Source organism: Lactuca serriola, chromosome 9, assembly GCF_051521515.1.
Source record: "Lactuca serriola cultivar US96UC23 chromosome 9, Lser_US96UC23_V15, whole genome shotgun sequence".
Classification (NCBI taxonomy): Eukaryota; Viridiplantae; Streptophyta; class Magnoliopsida; order Asterales; family Asteraceae; genus Lactuca; species Lactuca serriola.
Genome location: NC_136416.1, coordinates 209,553,727 through 209,574,495, shown reverse-complemented (window position 1 = coordinate 209,574,495; position 20,769 = coordinate 209,553,727). Strand labels below are relative to the sequence as shown.

The window sequence follows — 20,769 nt, the reverse complement described above, 5'->3', positions numbered from 1 at the left end:
TCACTGGTAACTGTCCAAAGGATGTAAGCGATTTCAAGATGGAGATGAAAGCCAAGTTCGAAATGAGTGATCTTGGTCTGCTAACTTACTATTTGGGAATCGAAGTCAGCCAACAAGATACTGGAATAACTCTAAAACAAGAATCGTATGCCAAGAACATCCTAAACAAGACACGTATGATGAATTGCAATGCCACAAGAAGCCCAATGGAACACAAACTAAGGCTGACAAAAGATGAAGATGGAGAACCCGTGGACCCCACTGAATACAGGAGTATCGTTGGATCACTCAGGTACCTTACACACACACGCCCTGATCTCTCATACGCAGTTGGTGCTGTCAGTCGTTATATGGAGAAACCAACTGTGAAACATCTTCAAGCAGTGAAGGGGATACTCAGATACATAAAGGGTACTCTAAACTATGGCTTGTCATATGCAAAAGGAGATTATAAAGTCAACCTCACAGGGTATTCTGATAGTGATTTTGGTAAGGATTTGGAAGATGGGAAGAGCACAGGGGGGACAGTATTCTACATGAATGGGAATCTGGTAACTTGGACCTCACAGAAGCAAAGAAGCGTAGCCCTGTCATCATGTGAAGCTGAATTCATGGCTGCCACTATGGCAGCTTGTCAAGGAATTTGGCTTCGTCGGCTGCTCACAGAAATAACCGGGCAACAGGTGCCACCAGTAACATTACTTGTTGACAATAGATCAGCCCTTGACCTGATGAAAAACCCAGTCTTCCATGGGCGTAGTAAGCACATTAATGTAAGGTACCACTTTATTAGAGAGTGTGTTGAAACAGGGGAGATTGTAGTAAGTCATGTGTGTGGCACGAGGCAGAAGGCAGATATCCTCACAAAGTCAATGTCAAGAGTAAAACATGAAGAAATGCGAGAACTACTTGGAATGAAGCCAATTCAGAATTAAGGGGAGAATGTTGAAGTAATTCAGAAGTTGTCAAGCACGTTTTTTTTTGTTTAGGAAGAATAAATCAAGGCCACGTTAGAATGTCTTACCTGGTCTCTAGCTAGTAGTTAGTATTGCCCTATTTTTCTGCATTTCCATTGGTTTAAATACCTAGGCATTGTGTACGTTGTAATCATCTCCTCCAGTTGAAATAATACATCACAAAACCTTTGCCTAAACTACCCCTCTGTAGAAATTTATTTTGTCCCCTGTTACTTCTCTTCTGCAGGAACCTTGTGAAGAGCCTGTCAAAAACCAACACAGTACTTGTAAGTCTGTATTTGTTTGCATATCGTATTTGCTTATTGAAGTAGTATGCCTGATTCTTGTTCTGGGACAGGCATCTTTACAGTAATAACTTCAGTGGAAGAATTCCTGATGAGATTGGGAACTTAACGAACTTGTTGGGCTTGGAACTTTACCTGAATCGTTTAGAAGGTGCCATTCCAGATACATTGGGCAACCTTCAGAAACTTCGTTTCCTGTACGATTTCACATAATCTGGATTCTAGCTTCTCTTGATGAAAACTAGAGTAGCTTTGTCGGTTTTACTTCATATATCTTCTTTCGCAAATTATGAATTATGATTTTCTTGAGAATCACGTTGTTGTTTCTCTGCTCTTTGTGCAAGGATAGTCGTCTCGGTAACAACAGTTTGACAGGAACTATTCCATATTCGTTAACTACTATTGTTTCGCTACAACTAATGTAAGTATAAAACTTGGTCCATTTTGACTGTTGGTGATCATTAAAAGTTTAAAACAAAGCTAAAAAACTTTGGTTAATTTCCTTCTATATATCACAGTGATCTGTCAAACAACATCTTGATAGGAACTGTCCCTTTCAATGGCTCCTTTTCACGGTTCACAGATATCAGGTCTGCTTTTAGATACATCATTGTTGAACTTATGTCCTATGTCTTGCCAATGTTATATGTAAACTTCTCTTCATTCAGTTTTTACAATAATTCCCAGTTGAGGCGGCCGCTTGAGGCATCTGCACAATATCCATATTCACTTCCATCTAATTCTCAATCTCCTTCAGGTATTTTCGATCGTCATAATAGTTAATTTATGTCATTAGTATTTGATCTCATGTCAAAGTTCATATTTTGTGTAAAGGAATTATCGCCTTCTGATTGTATATGCAACTGTAATTTCAGTAGGATACAATTACAACGTCATCAAAGCTATTGCTGAAGGAGTTGCTGTTGGTGTTGCTCTAGTTTTTCTATATCAGGCAATTGCTCTTGTTTGGCAGGGTTGCAGATACCAACAAGATCATTTCACTGATGTGCCTGGTTAGTTAATACTATATATAACAAGAAGATCAATAGCCCAACTTTGATTCTTTCCTCATTTGTAGCTGAAGAGGACCCGAGAGTTCATCTGAAACAACTGATCAAGAGGTTTTCTTTGCATGAACTACAAGTTGCAACAAATAACTTTAATGAAAAAAACATTCTTGGGCGAGGTGCATTTGGAAAAGTTTACAAAGGACGGTTAGCTGATGGTGCTCTGGTGGCTGTAAAAAGACTGATAGATGGTATTAAAGCTGGCGAATTGCAGTTTCAAATGGAGGTTGAAATGATAAGCATCGCGGTGCACCGGAATCTGCTTCGGCTGCAAGGGTTTTGTATGACTCCAACTGAACGATTCCTTGTTTATCCCTTCATGGTCAATGGTAGTGTTGCATCGTGTCTACGAGGTAGGAAGGTCAACTTTGAGTTTTTAGGTCAATCTGGAGTTTGTAGCTGATTGATAACTACTGTAGATCGACCTCTTGATTGGCCAACAAGGAAACGAATTGCACTGGGATCCGCAAGGGGGCTGGCTTATTTGCATGAGCATTGTGACCCTAAGATCATTCACCATGATGTAAAAGCTGCAAATATACTGTTGGATGAGGAGTTTGAAGCTGTGGTAGGAGACTTTGGGTTGGCCAAACTTATGGACTACAATGATACTCATGTTACAACAGGTGTTCGTGGTACAATTGGACACATTGCCCCCGAGTATATATCCACCCGGCGATCTTCAGAAAAATCGGATGTATTTGGGTATGGTGTGATGCTTCTAGAACTCGTCACAGGGCAACGTGCCTATGATCTTGGGCGCCTCGCCAATGATGACGAGGTCATGTTGCTTGATTGGGTAAGAAATATATTTTCGTCCTAATCAAATTATCATTCTTGAGAATTGTTACATCGTTTATATATTTTGGTTTGATAATTGAGTTGGGAATTGTTTAGGTGAAAGGACTTTTGGGGGAAAATAAGATGGAGATATTGGTGGATGTGGAAGGTAATTATCTGCAAGATGTTGTGGAAGAGTTGATACAGATAGCTTTATTGTGCACACAAGTGATACCACTCGAGAGACCAAAAATGTCGGAAGTTGTAAAAATGCTTGAAGGTGATGGTTTAGAAGAGAGATGGGAGGAGTGGCAGAAAGAGGAGATTTTTCGGCAAGAGTTTAGGCACATGCATGTACGGAATAAGCAAGATTCATCTTACAACCCTAGCAACGATCGTTTGTCGGGTCCAAGATGATCTAAGGGCCTTTTGTTTGTCATTATGCATTTTTTTATAACTCTTACGAGTCATGTTACGAGACTATGCCTAGGTTGGTAGATCATTGTGTTGTGAATTTTCAAAAATATATAAAAACCATATGGTCATGTTGTGTAAAAATTTTGGGTAGGATTCTTTTTAAACTAATGAGAGATGACACGATAGGAGGGAAGGTTATCACATACTTCTTCATCAAGTTTTCTTCATAGTCGAGATGAATCGAAACAATGGAAGGCCTTTCGTCATTTTGGTTCGATTGTGGATGTTTACATTTTAAGGAAGAAGAATATGTTGAATAGTATTTCCCATCGATTCGTATTGGTTACAAAAATATAATGAGTACATAGAAAATACACAAGTCATAGGCCTAGATAAGAACTATGTAACATCCCGATTCCCAGGTATAATATTTAACTATTTTATATTCTTTATTTCAGAGAAACTCGACGAGTTAGATGTCCCAACTCGCCGAGTAGAGGAGTTAATAGCCACGTGATTTTTAGAGTCTATTCGACGAGTCGGAGGATCCCAACTCGACGAGTAGGTGATGAGTAAGAAAACCCTAATTTTCAGGGTTTGTGTCTTATTTAAAGGGCCTAAAGCCTTCATATCCGCCTCCCTTGTCACCTTAGAGCTTTGTGAGAAACCCTAATTGTGTGTATGTGTTTGAGAGAGGGAGAGAGAGAGAGAGAGAAGCTAACTTTGGGTGATCTAGTGCATATTTTGGAGAGGATTGAAGAGCATCGAGCCTTGGAACGAGAAAAGGCTTCTGGATCAAGTGTTTTTCTATGCTAGCTTCAGTTTGGAGGTAAAAAGCTACCACCTTGAGCAATTCTTTTGATAGATCCCCTTCTAGGGAGTTTTAGGGCTCCCCCCCCCCCCTTATATTGTGGTTCTTGAGTTGCTGGAGCTTGTCATGGAGTTGAGACTCCAGATCTAGACAAAAGGAGGTCCCATGAGCCAAAGATCCAAGCTTTATCAAGCTTTGGGCAAGTCTCAATGCATGAAACCCTTTATGGAGCTTGTTTTGGCATTTTGAACCCTAGATGTCATGCATGAACGCAAAGCTTGCAACTTTATGTGATAAGCGAGCCTTAGAAGGTTAGATCCAGAGTATGAGTCATTTCTACCTAAAAACGTTTGAAGGAGGAAATGGTCGGAAGGGACTCGACGAGTTGGTTAGGGTTTTCCTCGACGAGTCTGGACACATTGTAACGGTGTGTTGATGAGACAACTCGACGAGTTGAGTTGGAATTTCATGATATTTCTGAGAAAACGAAGGAACTCGACGAGTCGCATAGATGCACTCGACGAGTTGAGTCAACATGGACTGTTGACTTGAGCGTTGACTTTCGTTGATTTCTAGGGTTTGGTCAACTATGGACTTTAGAGGCCATGGAGGGGTAAAATGGTCTTTTCACCCTTTTGAGATTTAGTGGAGGGGTTTGTTTAGCATCAGGGAGTAGTTATTACAATTTGCTTATAAGATAATTAAATTATGTAGGCGAAGTCTAGACTGTTCATGGGGTGCTAGGTCTACCTGCTTACTTTCCAAGGTGAGTCTTCTCAGTATACTTACCTGAGTGGTAACATTGTGTGACCGGAGGGTCTTATATGGTTATACTGAGTTATGTGATATCATGCATTATGTGTTTGTGATTTATGTTGTGTATTATTATGATCCTTATTGAGTTAGGACCGGAGGGCCAACCCGAGTTGTGGGACCGAAGGATCTCCACTGAGACACATTGACCGGAGGGTCTTTATCGAGATATGGCCATGAGAGGCTAATGATATGTGTGCAGTATTTTGGGAATTCACTAAGCTTTTTGCTTACCCTGTAATGTGATATGTGTTTCAGGTACTTCTCAGGATCATGGGAAGACGTCAGCTTGATTGTACACACGAGATGGAGTTTATGTTTTAGAGGATCATGCATGGATTATTATCAGACAATTATTGATTGTGTTTTGTGATAATTTAAACAATTGTGGATTTTTGAAAAGTGATAATTGGAATTATGTGATTTTGAAAATGAAAATTTTAGTTGAAATTTTATAGTGTTACAAGTTGGTATCAGAGTCTTGGTTTGAAGGATTCGGATGTACTCTCGGGTATGTCTGGACTCAAACTGAGGAATTGAGGAAATTTTATAAAGACAAATGATTTTTCTAAAAATGAGTAAGAGTTTTAAAGAGAAAACAAGACGAAGCAGTGTGTACAATCAGCCAGAGCCTGAACGGTGATTTCCCAAAATACCCTTATTTGTTATTATTATGAGAAATTTATGAGATATTAAGGATGCATGCAGGAGGATATGCAAGGTATTTCATAATTTGGGGCTAGAGTTGTCTGATTTGTGAAGCCTTAGCCTAGAATATGTTGTTGATCGATATTATATGTTATTTGCCCTGAGTATGTGCTGAGTGGGAATATCTAGCGGGAATCTCTTAGAAAGAGTTCTGAGTCGAGGGATAATCTAACAGAGATACCTAGATAGGCATAAGAGGAGCCTATTGAGAGTAGTTTGATATTCATGAGAGATAGAGTACTTGTGGATTAGGATCCTAGGAGGACTTGGGGTGACTACATGTTGGTGTGGAAGGTAGTAGTGGGCCCGTACTATTGAAAGCACCAGATTTGTATGCGACCCAAGTAAGAATCTTAGGATGCTAAGGAGCATGTGTTGGCGGGTAATCGAATGTGTGTATTGAGCTAGTCTCTGATGATTTTATGTTTGTGTTTTAGAGACATTATGGTGATTACCCGCAACAACCCTAGGGGCAGTGGTACTAGTGATGAGGAGATCTGCAGGATCATTGCAGAGGAGGTGGCCACAGCTATCAGAGAGGCCATCCTAGAGATGTTCGGGTCTATTAAGACCACACTGATCGAGACTTTTGATGAGCGATACGCTGCTGTCACGGAGGTAGCTGCTGCAGCCACTGCAATCGTGGTTGCTGCAAAGCCACAGGGAGGTGAATTGTTGTTGTTCTGGGAGTTCAGCAACACGAAGCCACCAGAGTTTGATGGGACACAGGATCCGATTGCTGCCATGAGATGGGTCTCCGACATTGAGGGATGTTTCTATATGTGTTCGTGCCTAGATCACCAACGTCTGATCCCTTGGGCTTCTTCCCTGAAGCCCCACTCACCTTCCTCTTTCGAACATGCTCCAGATCGATCTCCCTCTCCCTTGCCCTAGCAATCATGGAGTCCAAGGTAGGGCAAGCTGAAAAACTAACATGCTCTCGAATGTCGGCTCGCAACATGTCATGGTATCGGATCCTCCTCATATCCTAATCTCTCGCGTACTGGGGCACTAGCAACGCCCTCTCCCGGAAACTTGGCGGTGATCTCCGCCACAGTCTCCGTAGTCTATCTCATGTCCAAAAACTCTCTGGCCAGCTGCTGAAGCTCTACAGCTGGCGCAAACTACGCCCTGAATCTGGTCACAAAGTCTGACCAGGTCATAGCCTTAATAGCCGAGGCTCCCAATGAGTCACCAATAAACTCCCACCAATCTCTAGCTATGTCTCTCAAACACCCTGCTACATATCTCACCTTCGACCCCTCGGGGTAGAAGCTAGTCAGTTGTGCAGACTCAATGTCCATAATCCATCGTCTAGCAGCAATGGGGTCCTTCACCCCATGGAAATCTGGCGCACCACTACCCCTGAAGTCCTTAAAGGACAGTGTGCGGGATCCTGACTGGCTGGTCGCCATGTCACTCCTGAATGCCCTGAGGCGATCCTCCATCAGCTTAACAATCCCTTCCTTGATCGACCAAAAGATGATCAGAGTCGCATCAAGGATGCCTTTAGTAATCTCAGACGTGATGAACTCACATAGCCTCTCATCCACTGGTTCGAAGCCTGACCCCGAACCCGATCCCTCTCTCGAGCTGCCAACTGCTGGCCTCGGACGTAGTACCACCATTCTAGAATACATCATGACAACCGTCAGTGATACTGATACATCCAGGGGAAATCACACCCACTACAAGTTCCCCGGTCTTGCCTCAGCCTTCCTCAATTTGAGTATGGATCCTCTGCTTTCAATCGTACGGGCCCATACTACCTTCCACATCTATCCGTACTTTCCTCAAGGACTGCCTTGACTCCACCGGATCCCTTTTACCACTGTTAATCTCTGGTACTCTCATCCTAGGCTTAACCTAGGGAACCTCTGACTCCACTCAGCCCAGTCCTCAGCTGCTGAAGGCCTCCTTGTGATGCCAATTAGCCACCACCTGAGTACCATCACATGTAGCGAGGCTCATATAATCCTTCAAGTAAACGACTCGTCCCTACAACGGTTAGACTCAAACGAGAGTTGCACAATAGGGCCAAATACAGTACTCTGAGATTATTCGATCCTAATCACATGTGACACGCCGTACTCACCTAATGGCTAACTCCCATCGTTCAGAGTCCTACAAGCACGAAGCAAGCAACATTCGGACAAAGGAACTACTCAAGCAACTCTATCTTACAATGAAAGACTGTACTAGCATATAATGTTGAGCTCATACTACCAGGAATAACCTAAACAGCTATCCTATTACAGTCTACTAAATACTAGCATGCAATTTTCATAAGCTAAAGCACATAAAGCAGGCACATAAAGCATCATTCCTAGATCCTTAGTCCTATTCTAGCATGCTATTCTATTGAAACTGATAAACATAATATAAACTTGTATGGGTACTTTGGGGAATACTTACTTGAGCTTGGCCGGTCGCGCACATCACACACTTTGTTCTTTCCCAAAACTCTTTTATCTTAGCTTTTAGGAAACCATTTTTCTTGTAAAAATCTTTTAATCCCTCGATTTGAGTCCAGACACCCCCAAGGGTGTGTCTGAATCCCTCAAACCAAGGCTCTGATACCAACTTGTAACGACCCAGTTTTCAAGACCAAAAATTTATTTTTCATTAACTAACTCATAGAAAAACATTCGTAAGAAAGTACTGTGAAATTGTTGGGTTTTGAGCATTCTAACACTCCTAAGTGTACATGCAACCCTAAATACCTTGGATCTATGTTTTCTCTATTATACATGCAAATATGAACTTCCAGGGTATTATCCTAATCTAGCATACAAAACAATGAATATAACAAGATAGAATACATACCTCTTTGATGTAGAAAGTCTTCATGAAGCTTGAGTGCCTAGTGCCCCAAGTGTGACACCTCAAATGGTTCACACAACACCAAATACACTTGGAATAACTTGAGAGAAACTTGAACACTCCTTGAAATCGTCTAGCCCTCACACTCACACATAGTGCATGATTTCTTGAGCCATGGGATTCTTTATATGGTGGCTATTAGGGTTACACCATGTAACTCATGACTTTACCCATTCCTTATGCTCCATGGAGTTTAACCTCCATGGAGTATCCATGGGTCACCCCATGGACTTAGTCCAACATAAGGAATCTTGGATCACAAGCCCACATATATAAGAATGAATGATTTACACAATCAACCCATATATTTAATTAGTCTCCTTTTGATCACTTAATTAATTCCAAATTAATTCTTGATCAATACTAATTAAATAACCTTATTAATATATTAGAACTTATAATATATTAACAAACCTTAAGTGTTATTTCTCTCATTTTAGTCTATCCAAATGCATGATGCCATGCAACCCAAATGGACCATGCCAGGTCGGGTCAAGTCTTACCAATTATACTTATGGACTTAGACATTAATCCAACAGTCTCCCACTTGGATAAGTCTAAAACTATTATTGCATATGACTTCAAGAACTAACTGGCAATCGTAGCTCTCAAAAGCTTTTGTCGAACTCTGACCTTTGTCAATGACTTGTCCATTAGATAAGGGATCATATATTCCTCCATTCTAGATATCATAGGGACTGAGACATGGATTATAATCATTCTCTCTGTCCATTTGTTGTTTCCTGATTTCCGATTGATGACGACTGACTAATTGAACAAATCAAATCAGTCCTGGCCCGGCCGAGCACTTCCATTTGTCATCATCAAATCATCGAGGGGCCCACATATATCGCTTTTATCCCGAAGGTAAAAGGAATGGATAAGCTTCGACTCATATGGCTTGTTCTACTACTTGTTGAATCATACACAAAGGCACGTTTTATAACACCGAGTTACCGAATGTGTTTTCGTGTAATCAATGTACAACCAACTCATAGTAACAACTCATATATCTAGGCTTGAAGAATATAAGATATTATCGTCTCATCATCACTCATGATAAAATCCATGAAGTGATTCCAATGAGCACGGGTTGAATCCAATACTCAGAACTTATGAGCACTCATGAGTGTTGTAGCCCTTTGTCCAACATCTTAGACCTCTACAAGCCAACCTATGACAGTCTTGATTCATATCTACTTCCAACATATGACCGACTGTGGATGGTTTGAATAACTTAGTCATTCTAGAAGAATAACCTAGTTTATTCTGGAAGTCAAAACATGCAAAATGAAACACAAGAATAATTGAATCCAATATGGTATCAAAACCTATGAACATAAATAAAACACCTTTTATTTATCACCATATGATTACACATTATTCATTGTATACTGTTTCAGCTATCAACTTTATTCTTGAATTTAAAACAATAGTTGTCCCATGCTCCAAGCATGTACATTATGTTTTCTAAACACTAGTCATGTCATACACCAAGTATGAATACTATGTTTGTCTATGATCTTTACTTTGTGAAATAGATCAATTGAACATAACTCCAATGATCCTCTTTTCACAGTCCCAAATCCTTACTGCAAATGCAAAAATTCCAAATTCATGCGATTTACTGAAATCTGTTAGATTCTAAACTTATATGCATTGATCCTCTTGTAATGATTATGCACAAAGTCACAAGGACTTGATAACAAACATTACAAAGTATTCCAAAGGAGATCAACTCCTTGGAAACATCCTTCTTGCATTATGTTTCCTTAATCTTACATAGATTGAAAATTCTAACTTTGAAACATTTCCAGATTCATTTTGACTATCACTCCTGAACAAGAGTTGCCTCGTTACAGATTATGTCAATATGGTCCTTCCAGAATTATCACTATACTTCCAATTGTCCTTGAGCACCCAATCTTTGGTAAACCTTAGATTGTCCTCGACAATTGATTAATCCTTTTAGTCATATCCAATTCTAGACCTTTTCCCTTCTTAATTCCCCAGGCATTTGGAAAATTTTAGAAAGGATGAATATAACACATGTAGTTGATCCTATATCCGAAGCATATGGGACACGATTCATGATGTCTCACATAAAGACTAAACCAGTCTTTTGCTATAACATTTCCATTTCTATTTGCCAAGTTCTGATAATTCAGATTATGAAAAGAGATGCCGTAATCATAATTGAATTTTAGAACGCAAATAATGGACCCATATACAAAATTTTCTTATGTTGAGCCATTCCAACATGAAATTCATATATATATATATATATATATATATATATATATATATATATATATATATCCTTGACTAAATATGATTAAAACCTCAATCTAAGCTTTTAGATTTGAGATGAAGTATAATTTCCTCTCCCTTAATTATAGCAAAACAACTCTTTCCCAATTGAAACTTTTGTTTTCTATAATTAACATTGCTAACTTGCAATACTTATCATAATTATCATGCTCCCACTAACATGATGATTATTAGCATGACACTTATGCTCCCACTAGCTTTGACATGTACTCAGAAATCAGCTGACTTTCTTACCAAAGTTCAAATTTCTGATACTAGATTGTTTTGATAAAACTTTATCAAAATCATACACCTTCCCTTAGATAGCTCATAGGTGTGTCTAAACAATTATGAAGAGGGATGCCGTAATCATAATGGTTAGACCTTTTTGCCACTTCTCACAAGTCCAGGTTAGTGTGTCGGTTAACCACACACGCTCCACTAACGACTTTGAGAATGCAAATATCGCAATTGATATCTAGCTAAATCTACTTAGTGAAAGTGTTTCCTCACCATCATTTTCATGAATCGGAGAGAAACCTTATGACACTTAGATTTTTATGGTGTATGAGTTCCTACCCATATGAATTTGTCAAAACCATAATCACAAGACAAGGATAATGACAAATCCAAACTCATATGGATTGAACTCAATCTTAATTTCTTGCCACCTGGCAGCTCAAAGGCCTGTCATTGCTTCCAAGTTGTTGTGTAACCAATTGAGAACTCTAAAAACTCATATGCAAAGCCAACTTTAACTGGAATGGGCACAGAATATGTCAACATGATAGGTTATAAACCTCAAGTCGTGTGCTAGTGAAGAACTTCAGGTTTTAATCTTGATTAGTTCTTGAGACTTTCAAGACCTTTAAGACTCCCACTGTCCTCTTGACCTATAAGACTCCCTTGTCAAACATCCAAGAGATAGTACGTATTCTAATCAAGACAAACACTTCACATAATTGGCCTTAGTTGGTCTTTGTTTTATCCAAAACATCACAACCTACCAATTTCAAATGTACAAGAGTAGGAAACTTTTACTCTTACATTTGACAAGTGTTTTAAACCTTCTTTAAGACATGTCACTCCAATTACAATCTTGGAGTATGACTCTAAGACTTGTATTGGAACGAAGTATGACTCATATTCTTGATTTAACCATTTCAACAATTCAGGATTCCTCTTATTAGTCATAAGAATGCACTAAGATTTCTTTAGAGAACTAATTGTGCTATGGTTTCTTAATCATTAAGATGATCACAAAACTGATACTAAAGTACTCTCCCATCTTTTCAGATTTGAGAAACTTTTATCCTTCTGCCTAATTTGATTCTTCTTATTCGCTCTGCCATACATTGGAACCTTTTCCAATGTCTCAGAGTTACACTTAAGCTTGTAAGTATAATCATATTTACTAAGCTTTAGTAAACCATGACGAATAGTCTTATCGATCTTTTGTGGTGGACTTGACCAGTGCACAAGAATGTGTACTTGATCCCTTAGTCCTTCACTTGACTCACACATCCATGTGAACAAGTACTTAGTCTTAATTTTTTTTCAATGCTTGAAAGTTCTCATTCATCATGCTATACAACTTGCATGATTCCAAGTTTCTATCAAACTGAAACTTGGGTGATGAGAATCTTTCCTTATTTGGTAATTTTAGACACTACCACAAATGAAAGAATCAAATTCACTTTCCAATATTGCTATCAGTGGAATCTTATAAGCAACAACTTTTCACAAATGCCATTGTAAGGATACTTAAAATAAATAAAATCAAAACCTTCTTCTTTTATTTTAAAACTTTGCGGAAAACTTATCCTTACAATCCATATGAAAACCTTGTTGTTATCTATTCCTAAGCAATATAAATATCATAACTCTTAAGTAATAGCCCAAAATTCTGATCACCGAACCATGCGATTGAAATCCATCTTCGCGATCAGAATCAGCATGCACTTAATAGAGTTAGACAATGGACTTTACCTGAAGTAGAGCCAAACTTATTGACTTTAACATCCTTAGGTAAATTTGGCAGCTTCGCAACCAATGCCCCTTCCTTTGGCAATAGTTACCTATGGCCCCTTGATAATGGGACAATCTTAGACTTAGCCTCTCTCTTTACCATTTGGTCAACCGAGTTGACTATGGCCGATCCCTTTCCATTGGAAAGAGAGAGCTTTACTGGATATCCAATGTCATTATTGTCAATGTCCACAAGTTTTAGGAAGTTGATCTTAGCAAATAGATAAGATCATTAAGGGTCTTGTCATAGTCTGTTTCATAGGAGTCCCAAAGGAACTCACTATGTCACTTAGAAAGTAGTTGAGGCACCAACTTTCTCAACACTTTGACACCCAACTCTCCCGGCTTGTCAATATGTGACTACATCTCCAAGATGTGATCACACATAGACCTTTGCTTGCCAATAGGGCTTGAGTGACCTTAAAATTTTCAAGAACTTGTGGGTTAGGGAGAATAATTGGAGGAGGTGAAAGAAGTATGATTTCCATGGGGCATCATCTTCATTTAGGAAAGCTTGTTTCAAGAGATTTAGGAAGATCATAAATGTCTAAACCAGACATCTTTTTGGGAGATATTCAAGATAGTTGATTTAAAGTCCTTAATATGACACCCAATATGAAATATTAAGGCCAGGACCCAACAAACTATTTTATAACTTAGAAGAGGGATGCCGTAATCCAAGCTATGAAATATTCGAAGGTAGGTGAATGACGATTCACCAATTTCCACCAAGATAAACGAAATGTATTATTAGGTTTTAATTGGTTTTTCAAACTCCTAGATCTTTGAGATTCATTGAACTTTTCAATGGCATTTTTCAATCTCGAGTGTGCCCTTCAGGTTTTGTGACTGGGATGCCGAGGATCACAAAACAAGGTGTGAAGTAACCATGCAAATTACTTAGTACCCTTAAGTGTTTACCCCTCAATCGATGTGCTGGTTAACCACACACGCTCCATCGATACTATGATAAACATTAAGTTACCCTTTGCCTACCTTGTTATATACGAGTTAGTGTGCCGGTTAACCACACATGCTCCACTAACCGACTTAAAGAAAGTGCAAAGTGTAATTTCATGGATTAGCACTTTATTCACATTTTCCTAAGTAACTAAGATCGGGTATTTGTAAGAGTTTAGTTACTTAGTATTTATCATTAATACTTTTAATGAAGGGAGAATTCTAGTCCTTGTCCTACCCGTTCGGCTAACGATCCTCCACCGGTCAAGGAAGCGGTGGGTGAGAGTGGACACCCATTAAACTGCCATTTTATAGGCAGTAACCTTATACCCTCCTTATAGACCGACTTCGTGAATGAGGCCTACTAACGGTAAGATTGACTTTACTCTTATACATACATATATATATATATATATATATATATATATATATATATATATATATATATATATATATTATTAACTTATAATATTATAAAGTATAAGGGTTGAATTTTAACTTTTAAAATTCTAAGGGCTAACTTGGAATTAAAGTATTCATGGGGAAAACTTTAGAAATTCCAAAACTTGAGGGCAAGTTTTGAAACTCTTCAAAACTCTTGGATTTTCATAACTTATGAGTTTAATTAAAGTTTTAAAAACTTTAATGAAGTGACTCTTGAACATCCAAAAGGACAAGTTATGGTGTCATAAAACAATTTAATGAGGAAAAAGACTCTTCATTTTGTAACCTATGGCAACTTCTATGAGTTTTAAGATTCATAAATGTGACTTATAAGTTACATAAACACATTTTATGAACTTCTTTTAGATTAATTTGGATTAAAACCAACTATCACATAATTTTATTCATTAATCTAAATTCACTCATAAAACAAGGTAACACAAAAAACTTTTGGTGATCCATAACTTATTTTTAAGTTATGGAATCCTTTAAAACATTAACACCAAATTTTGTAACTCCATAAAAACTTTGAATCAATTTTTTTTTAAAACCTTTTCATATCCATAACTTATGGAGGTTTCAAAAAATAAAACTCTTTAGATCAAACTTTTAAAACTAATAAAATAATCATATCATTTTATCTTTTATTAAATTTGACCTAATTCAACTAATAAAGCAAATTATTCAAATTTTACAAATAATTAGTTTTTCACAAGAACAAGTAATTATCTTAAAATTTGACAAACTTCATGTTTTTTTCCCTTTTTTTTCAACTTTGAAAATAAAATATTTGCATCAATATAACAGAAAACAACCCGTGGCTCTGATACCACTGTTGGGTTTTGAGCATTCTAACACTCCTAAGTGTACATGCAACCTTAAATATCTTGGATCTATGTTTTCTCTATTATACATGCAAATATGAACTACCAAGGTATTATCCTAGTCTAGCATACAAAACAATGAATATAACAAGATAGAATACATACCTCTTTGATGTAGAAAGTCTTCATGAAGCTTGAGTGCCTAGTGCCCCAAGTGTGACACCTCAAATGGTTCACACAACACCAAATACACTTGGAATAACTTGATAGAAACTTGAACACTCCTTGAAATCGTCTAGCCCTCACACTCACACATAGTGCACGATTTCTTGAGCCATGGGATTCTTTTATATGGTGGCTATTAGGGTTACACCATGTAACTCATGACTTTACCCATTCCTTATGCTCCATGGATTTTAACCTCCATGGAGCATCCATGGGTCACCCCATGGACTTAGTCCAACATAAGGAATCTTGGATCATAAGCCCACATATATAAGAATGAATGATTTACACAATCAACCCATATATTTAATTAGTCTCCTTTTGATCACTTAATTAATTCCAAATTAATTCTTGATCAATACTAATTAAATAACCTTACTAATATATTAGAACTTATAATATATTATCAAACCTTAAGTGTTATTTCTCTCATTTTAGTCTATCCAAATGCATGATGCCATGCAACCCAAATGGACCTTGTCGGGTCGGGTCAAGTCTTACCAATTATAGTTATGGACTTAGACATTAATCCAACAGAAATCACAACATCTCATGAAACAATGAATCATGTCTGAAAACCCAAGTCACAAAATAAAAGCATGTCAGAGTACAATCCCAGAATATACATAGTGCGGAAAACAATGAGTGTGTGTATTATGTGCCGCTACTGCACAAGCTCCTTCCCCTTCGGTGAAGAGGTACCTGAAACCAAAACAGTAACTGTAAGCACGAAGCTTAGTGAGCTCCCCCATCGTACCGCATACCGTACAATCACATAGCATACACATACTGTCAGGCATATCAGGGTGCCCGACCTACCCCTTCGGTCCTCTCGACATGATACTGCCTAGCATACCTGGGTGCTGGCCTCCCCTTCGGTCCTCTCGACCGGATACTACCTAGCATATCTGGGTGCTGGCCTCCTTAATGGTCCTCTCAACCGAATACTACCTAGCATACCTGGGTGTTGGCCTCCCCTTCGGTCCTCTCGACCGGATGTTGGGGACTATTTCACCCCTCTACTACTACCACATAGCATGTAACGCGTAACCATATCCTATCTAGTATGACTGGGTATAACCACCCCCCCTTTGGCCCTATTGACCGGTAACCTTGGGGACTATCTCCCCTACTGCTACTAGCATCTAATATCATATCATACTAGCTCATAACATATCAGGTAGTAACAAACCTAGATGAATATCACAAAGACAATCATCTAACATACAACTCCTATTGGTGGGCCGAAATTATGGCCGTAGACCCACCGCTACTGGAAGGTAACTCACCTCAAATAAGTAGTTGCTGATAATCTGTGCGTGAAACCTCTACCTGCTGCTGCTCCGGAAGTCCTCCGGCTATAATCCCCACAAAACACTCCGTCAGAAACTGATATCTACTCTTGGGGTAAAATGACTATTTTACCCCAACCAAGTCCAAGTCAAATTCAACTTCCAGTTGACCCGACTCGCCGAGTTGGGCCGTCAACTCGTCGAGTCCTCTTTCTTTACTCGTCCTTATTTACGACTCAACTCGTCGAGTTTGACAACGACTCGACGAGTTCCCTTCTTTATGAACATCAATGAACCTTCATCCGACTCACCGTGTTCACCTTCAACTGATGAACAAGTCCGGGCCCTGACTCGCCAAGTTGTATGAACAACTCGTCGAGTTCATCTTCATCCATAAGAAGATTGCCTTGGACTCGCCGAGTCTGTTCTAGCACTCGTCGAGTCCCATGAACTCCAGGTCTAAAACTAAGTCCAATGCGTTGGGTCACTCTTTCGGTCCTGCTACACCCCTTCTAACACCCAACTGAGTCCTTTTGACCCTCAACAAGTATGGGACTCAAAGCCTTGGACTCGTCGAGTCCCAAGAACGGACTCTCCGAGTCGATAATGTCCATGCTCTATTTCCTTGATTTCTGATGTACAACTTTTGACTAAAAGACAGATCCAAGCCCCTAAGCTCGATCTAGCACGTAAAATTTCGAACTTTACGTGCATGCATGGGACTTTTGAGCCAAAAAGGCTCTAAAATGACTCTTGTGGTGCATGGGACCTTCCTTAGGTGCAAAAGCAACCCAAATTTGCTTTGTGACTCCTTCGAAGACTTAGATCCGAAGTCTTGACCCCCAACCGCGTTTGCAATCATGGCTGGCCACCTTATTTGTCTTAAAAAGCCCTAAATCTTCCCCAAAAAGGGATCTAACAAATGAACAACCAAGGTGCAGACTTTATACCTTTCAAGGATTGGAAATGATGCACCAAACTCGAATCCTTCAGTCTCCTCTTGATCCTTCTATGCTCTTCCTTCTTCCTTGAGGTCAAAACCCACAAAAATCACTCAAAAGCCTTAGATCTTGCACCAAAACACTTAAGGTTTATAGGGAGAGTTTCTGGGAGCATTAGGGACGAGTGGTGGCTGATAGAGATGATTAAATAGGGTGCAAACCCTCAAATTAGGGTTTTGTCCAGTCAGGGCCTACTCGTCGAGTTCGGGACCCGACTCGACGAGTCCACCACTTAAAATCCCGCGTCCCATCCCACTTCTACTCAGAGAGTTGGTCCTTCAAATCGTCGAGTCCAAGGCCAAAAATGCAAAATACTTAAATAAATTACATACCAAGAACCAGGTGCTACAAGAACCATAGAATGTTATCTTGCAGGTTGCTAACTACAAGAGTGCCAAGTAAGTTTGGGAATCAATCAAGGTTTGGGAATGTTATCTTGCAGGCTGCTATCTACAAGAGTGCTACGGAAGTTTGGGAACCAATTACAGATGCTAAAGATGAACGGCAACGAGTCAATCAATGACTTTTATGGCAAAATAAGTGGTATTGTTGCCAAATTCAAAAGTTTTGGTTCAACTCTTAAAGAGGAAGTGATTGTAAGGAAGTTTCTCGAATCAGTTCCAAGGAAGTACAATTGTAGCTCCCATTGAACACTATTTCGATCTTAAAACTATGTCATTTGAAGAAGCGTGTAACGTCCCAAAATTCAAGACCAACAATTTCTTTTCAATAAAACATTACTTTAAGCAAAGACATCTTTCCAAAACATAATCTGAGTATAAGTTTTCAATACACATGTTTATTATCAGAGTAAACATTCCCAGGCTGACTAATCTATGGTGTGTGCCATGTGATCACCCCGAGCTCCTCCCTCCGCTACCGGAAGTACCTAAAAACAAAACTGAAAACCGTAAGCATGAAGCTTAGTGAGTTCTCTACTTTACCACATACCATGCATAACCACATACTGCACATACTGGGCCATGCCCGCTATCCGGGGCCTCGCCCCCTACTTCGGGCCTCGCCCGCTACAACGGCCCCGCCGCTCCAGGCCCTGCCTGGCTTCGAGCCCCGCTCGGATACAGATCTGTTTCACTTAGGCCTCGCCTGTCATAGGGCCCTGCCCACTAACATATAATAGCACATACACATATCACATATCATCACATAAGCTAAACATATACTAACAACTCTTGTTCTAAGGCCTCGCATATCTATGGGCCCCGCCCGTGTCCTGCTACTGATGAGTCATGGAACCTCGTCCATACTCCTGCTGATAGTGAGATACGGGCCCAGCCCACCCTCACTCCTTCCCTATCTTGGGCCTCGCCCCTGATCTGCTGCTACTGAGATGTGGAACTCCATCCACACTCTGCTATTGGTGAGATACGGGACCTCGCCCACACTCACCTCCCTACCAGGCACATACAAGTATCACACAGACAACAAGTATAACTATCCCATAAACCATTCCTTGGGCACCCGCCCTCTAACATTGGACCTCGTCCGAATATCATACTAGCATACTGTGCCTAGGGCTAACCCCTGGGTCTTCAACTCATAACCATATAGGTCGGCATTGTGACCGTAGACCCATTCATACAAAAGGGAAACTCACCTGATACTGCTGAACTGCTGCTGCTAATCCCTTTGACCGCTACCCGACCACTGACTCCGAGCTGCTGCTCCAGTAGCTCCCCGAGCTACCAATAACAACACATTACTTAATCCAACTGATCTTCAAAGGTCAACCAAGTCAACCCTTGCCAAAGTCAAAGTCCTGGTCAAAGTCAACCTTCCAGGTCAACCCTACTCGCCGAGTCCACTTACTGACTCGCCGAGTTCTTATGCTCAAAGTCCTTCCAATCGCGACTTGACTCGCCGAGTCAGCCCCTGACTCGCCGAGTCTACAGATTCCCGAATCCTGTCCTGACCAACTCACTGAGTCCTTGCTCTACTCGCTTAATCGAGTCTTAACTCGAAAGGTTTGGGACTACGCGACCTGACTCGCCGAGTCTAAGAACAGACTCGCCGAGCACCAGGCAATCTTCATCCAACTCGCCGAGTTGTTCATCCAACTCGCCGAGTACAAGCCCAACATCATCCGACTCGACGAGCTGTTCATCCCACTCGTCGAGTTCCTCTTCATCTTCATGCTACTCGCCGAGTCCACTTAAAGAACTCACCGAGTCCATTCAGATCTCCAAACATGCAAAGGACTTTTGAGTCATGCAGGGACTCCAAACCATAGATCCATACTTCCAAAGCTCAATCCCTACGTAAAGTTGCAAACTTTACGTATAACTAAAGAGATCTAGGCTCAAAACATACTAGGGTTTGGTTTTAGGACAAAAGGGCTTCACCAACTACTCATCTCTTGATGCTTTATGACATAATGGACCATCCCAACAATAGATCTGAAGTGGCAACAACAAATCTAAGCCCCCTAACCCGATTTGGGTCTCAAACAACCATAAAACCCCCAAATCTCATGGCAAAATAGATCTAGATGCAAAGAAGGGAAAATGGCAGCTAAATACCTCCAAGATGATCACAAACTGAAGTAGATCTCGAGCACACACCTCTCCTTTGAAGCAACTATTAGATTAGTGTCTAAGTCCATAACTATTTTGGTATGTAATTGACCCGATGGTGCATGGTCCTTTTGGGTTGCCTTCACCAAAGCAACTTGATTGGAGAAATAAATAGAGAGAGAGGTTATTATGATTTATTAATATGTTATAAGAATAATATATTAAACGAGAAATCATATTTGTTTAATTAATATTGGTCAATAATTAATTAAGAATTAATTTTGTGATCAAGTGTAATTAATTAAACTAGAGGGGCTGAATTGTAATTATGTGATAGTTGCAAAATAGGGCAATGTTTATCCTTGTTAAAGGATGGACGAATTCAAGGATAAGGATATCCTTAAAATCGTC

The 20,769-nt window shown here is 39.8% G+C and overlaps 1 pseudogene across 1 annotated transcript; it reads left to right on the top strand.

Annotated features, from left to right (window-relative positions):
• The first annotated feature begins 1,324 nt into the window (after positions 1-1,324).
• On the top strand, positions 1,325-3,918 carry LOC145074465 (BRASSINOSTEROID INSENSITIVE 1-associated receptor kinase 1-like; annotated as a pseudogene). Its single transcript, XR_013691857.1, has 7 exons — positions 1,325-1,458; positions 1,611-1,682; positions 1,780-1,851; positions 1,930-2,018; positions 2,137-2,274; positions 2,340-3,127; positions 3,226-3,918. The product of XR_013691857.1 is annotated as a BRASSINOSTEROID INSENSITIVE 1-associated receptor kinase 1-like (transcript).
• Positions 3,919-20,769: the final 16,851 nt, after the last annotated feature.